The sequence below is a fragment of the Lygodium microphyllum genome, chromosome 1 (assembly GCF_053477565.2).
Source record: "Lygodium microphyllum isolate KBCC chromosome 1, Lygodium_microphyllum_v1.1.10, whole genome shotgun sequence".
NCBI lineage: Eukaryota > Viridiplantae > Streptophyta > Polypodiopsida > Schizaeales > Lygodiaceae > Lygodium > Lygodium microphyllum.
This window is the reverse complement of record NC_141135.1, coordinates 110,489,692-110,494,693: the sequence shown is the minus strand read 5'-3', so window position 1 is coordinate 110,494,693 and position 5,002 is coordinate 110,489,692. Positions and strand designations below refer to the sequence as shown.

Genomic DNA, 5,002 nt, shown 5'->3' with positions numbered 1-5,002 from the left:
ATATAGGCATAGAATATTACTCTTGCATTTGTGTTGCTTGGTGCTAATGTTGATGAGCTTTTATATTTTGTTGGAAATGCTTACACCATTAGAGTGCATGACTCCATTTATCATCATATAGCTCCTCTACTCTAATGAGAGGAAATACCAATATTTGCACAACTTTATGTTTATGATAGTGAGCATGAGTTATCTAATCGATTAAGGGTTATGCTTAATTTGTTATCGAATTTACTTGGGGAGTTATAGTCTATGATGCATCGGCATAATGTATGTGCACAAGCTTTTAGGTCTATGAGTTTGTAGTTATAAAACAATCCCTTGCGTGATTTAGTAGTGACTAGTTTTGGTATTCAACAAACTAACATAGATCTAGTGGCAATTGAGGTTGCAACTATCACACTAGGCCAAGGTGATGAGAATACTCTTGGTTATTGAGACATTCATGGGGGAAGGGCAAGAAGTGAGTTTTTTTAGCAAGCTTCTAAGTAAGCTTTTTTTGGCAACCTCTCTATTCTTGTTCCACATAATTGTAACATGTCCACCCGAACTGCTTCATTGGCAGTACGTTGTTACATGAGCGGTGATCAAGAGCAAGCCTCTCTCACAACCCGATAACAAGACGTTAAGGAGTGCCGGTTGAGGTAATTGACTTTGTCAAATGCAAAACTCAATTTAAAAAATTCAAATATTTGATAAAACACCACAAGCCACACAAAAAACAAGACTAAGAAACAACGCCTCTTATAGCTCAAAAAAAAAAACCCATATGCGGGTAGAGCATCACACAACCACACAACAGAAATACCAATAATTCGAAAACAAACCAAGAGATATATATTCTCATACCTTAACAACCTTGAGCCGATCCTCGATACCACAAAGTCCAGATTCTTCAACTTGGAATTTTACATGTCAAGAATATCCTCTCGCATGCGACCCTCCTCTCACATCTCTCACAAGATGACAAGAAGACTCCGAGGGGGAAGGCCCCTAGCTCTCCACTCTCTTCTCCTTTTATAGTTTTTTACATTCTCACTCACGTTGAATATGCTTTTGCTTTCCCAAAAAGCCTTAGCTTTCACATTGTTTAAGTTTTTCAATAAGCCTTAAACTTTAAACGTTTTTTCAATTATAGCTAAGAAGCCTTTAAAGCTTTATCAAATCTTGCAGCCCTGCGTTTCGAAAACGTAGCTACCCTGCCTTGTCCTTTTCATTGCAGTCTTTTATGATCCCTTAGGCTAGTCGTTTGTCAATCGTTGCATCACTCCTTCTCCGCCTTCTATTGTTCTCCTTGACTTTCAGCTTGCTTCGCTCCTCTCAATCTCTTGGCACTTCTCTTTACGCTCACACAAGGACAACCTCCCATCCCTTTTGGGCTGAGGATAGATTTTGGCATGGCCCCCACCACCGCAAAAGGGTTCACCCGGTCACTCGGTGGAAATTAATTAAAATATAAAAGGCCCCTAAAAGGGGGTTTGGTCTGATCGCCCGCTGCATGCGGCAGAAATCGAACTCGCACCCTCATGCAAGGACTCTAGAGCTCTATCACTCTGGGTGCGTGTACATTTGTTGATAATAAAGGTTTTTAATTTTTTTAAATCCTTTAATGGTGAAAAAAAAGACACACGCGCCTAAAACCGGCGCTTCTGGTCATACCAATGGAAAAGTATGGGCCCGTGGCAGGGCCCATACTGATATTTATCCTCAGCCCTCTTTTGCTGCTTTCCACTGCAACTACGTCCGCTTCCTTCGGCCTTCGTCGTCATACACAGACTTCATTGTTCCCTTCACCTTCTTCTCGTCTCCGGTTCTTCCGCTATGGCAGTTCCTGCATCAGCTATGTTCAACTTTTGTCACCCCGTTCACAGCAACAATACCATGTATATTGATGCGTTCCTTTGTCCCTCCTCAAATTCGTGTTTGCTGAAAGCTCCTTCTTCATTATTATCGTTATTATTGCCCTTCCATCTTTTTTCTCCTCCCCATGTCTATTTAGATTTTTTTGTCCAAGATTTAAAGAATTCCTTGTTTTTGGTGATGCCTATCCAAGCCACAAAATTCTTGGAGGAATGTAAGCACCAACCTGGAAAAACGGATGTTGAAGAGCTTCTAGTGTAGTAGGACGTCTACTAGGATCCCATGAACACAAGGCCGACATAAGATTGATGGCCTCCACACTTGTAGTTTGAATTAAACTTGAGAGATGAGTTCGTGGAAACTTAAGGAATTCAAAACTTAGTGATTGAGCAAGTTCAAGGCCTTCCGGCCAACTCTACTTGTTTGGTGTTCCAATCACACTGCAAATCTTACATAGTTCATCTATTTCACTTTCACCGGGAAAAAAGGTAGCATTATAAGAAGATGCTTGAAGTAACACCTCTGGTGCACGATACCATCTAGTAGAAACATAATCAGTAAAAGGAGGCCGAGAGGAAACTTCTCTTGCAAGACCAAATTCGGCAACCTTCACTATATCCTTGGTAATAAGTAGATTCTCTGTGAAAAAACCCATGACTATGCATGTATACCAATGCCAAGAGCACTTGACGACACCAGTGGCGTATCTTTCCTTCAGGAAATAGTCTTTCCTTATTCTGCATAATCTGGTACAAATTGCACTCCATAAACTCAAATACAAATTATAGCTGGTCCCTCTCTCTGATGACCTCCTTAACCTTGATAATATTCTGATAATTCAGCTTCTGTAATGACTTCACTTCTCGCAGGTTCATGCACAGTGCCCTAGTACGAAATATGTTTATGAAATAGAACTTCATGCTCATCCATTCATGATTTGAGAAAATATGCAAAGTCGAATCATGGTATGCAACCAATCAATCGATGCTATAGAGAATAATAATGAATGCACTTGAAGACAATTGTGCCTAACCTATCTAAATGTGCCAGTGCATCATGCATAATGCAAACATAATTCCTTGATTAATTTAAAAATTCCTTATCCTCCCCTCTCAACTCTCATAAAAAAAATATCATTCTCCGCTCCACCCATCCAATTCTCACAATCTCTCAAGAAAATGATGGTCCTCAAGATGTTGACCAGATAAGAACAACCCATCTCACAATTGATGGCATCCTTCACGACCCTCTAAACTCACCCAACCTCCTTACACACTCAACCAGAGGTTCCTAACTTTGTGATGAGCATCCCAAATATCGTGCGTGCAAGAAATGTGCATGCTCAATGACAGGTGCTCTCTCATGTGCGCGTGCATCTAAAATTTACTGCATATAGTTGCAACGGACCTCATGCCATGCTAGTGCTCAATGATGGTGCAATGCATGCATAATCCCAACCCACGGCATGGAAGTATTTGATAAGAATAGGAGATGACCCCTGAGTGTAATGCATCAACAAGTGCAACGTGAAGTGCTTGTGAACCCATTATCCCTGTGATGTGCAAGGGTCTGGACAAAAAAACATACCTTGCTCCACAATGTTCTGTAGCTATGAGCAAACACAAGCTTCATCTTGTCCAAACGAATACCAAGTTCGACTAAGGCTATCAAGTTTCACACTCAACAAATCAAACAAAATGATAGAAACAAATCCTAAACTAAACAAACACAAGAAATCCAATTGGGAAACAACAAAACAAACTGTCACGCAAACAAGTAAGCTAACAAAAATCAAACCTAACTACAATTAGACTAGGGCTTTTCAGTTTTCACAAAAACGCTTGACAACGTTCTTAGTAGCCCATCAAGAGATGTCCTAAAAAACATCATCTAGGATTTTGATAAAAACCCTCGAAATTTGCTAACTAGGCTCGCTTGAGTCTACCCCGTAGTGGAAGTTCCGACCATTCCCACCAAGATCGATCTGAATCTTTTTGGCCAAATCAACTACTAACGATTGATTAGCATCAGAGGTTTGAGTTTCCACCTCTTATAGAATTTTCTAACTGAAATAGGCTTGCATTGTGCTAGGTTCAAAGAGAATGGGTGACAAAGGGGAGTGTGGCACTTTGATCCCTTCTACCCATGGTTCTAAAGTGATATTAGTCAACCTTTCTGATCTCTACTGGTCTATCAAAAATGTGATTTTTATTCCTTCTTAGGAAAGCTCTCAACTCACTGAGACCACCTAGCCATAGGTCTAGATCCGTTGGGGGTTCATCCTCCTGCTTCCCTTGAGAGAGTATTTTTGATTACCTAATTACCTACCACCTTAGGTTCAACATATAAAAATAGTTTCTTTGAATTATCTCCTGATCCAAATTCGTTACATGCCTTCATTTCACGACATAAAAATAGAGTAAAGCAATCCCTTCTCAATAGTTACTTTAAGAAAAATAACTTTTTACAATGTTTTCTGTTCTAGCTAGAAATGATGTTAACCGAAGGTATTATTCTCTCCAAGTTTAGTTCCTAAACTAGTATTGGAACTTCCAAGATACCATTAAAATTCGAAGGGTAGTTGGCAGTTCGTAAGAGCTTAAGAAGTTTATGACCAGAGTCCCTGGTATCATCACCTCCTCCCTACAACTAGAGTTCCCTACGACAAGACCTAAGAAGTTTATGACTAGAGTCCCTGGTATCCTCACCTCCTCCTGCCGACTAGAGTTCCCTACGACAATACCTTTTTCGTCATAATTGATCTATACTTACTAACACGAAACAAAAAAAGAAAACCCATTGGAGTAGGTTTTATTCACGCTGACCTTGGGGAGGTCTAGCGCCATCAAGAACACTACCTCAGTCGGTGTTCTATGCTCACCAGAATACTACTCAGACGGCGATCTGTACCCAATCATCCATTCTTTTAGCGTAATTATTTTAGAAAAGATTAGTACCTAACTTAAAATCACGAACATCTTATTTCGAATGCATTAAATATAAACTTTTAATAAAATTTATTTCCAAGACAAATCATTTTATTTAAAAATAATAATATCAAGAAAAAACTTAGCATAAGTGGCAATACCTTCCAATAGTCTTCTTGGATTTTCCCTTCATCAGGATCTAGTTTGGACTGAAT

General features: G+C 39.6%; 1 pseudogene; it reads right to left on the bottom strand.

Moving 5' to 3' along the window:
• Positions 1–2,044: 2,044 nt before the first annotated feature.
• Positions 2,045–2,735, bottom strand: LOC148041543 (cyclin-dependent kinase F-4-like; annotated as a pseudogene).
• Positions 2,736–5,002: the final 2,267 nt, after the last annotated feature.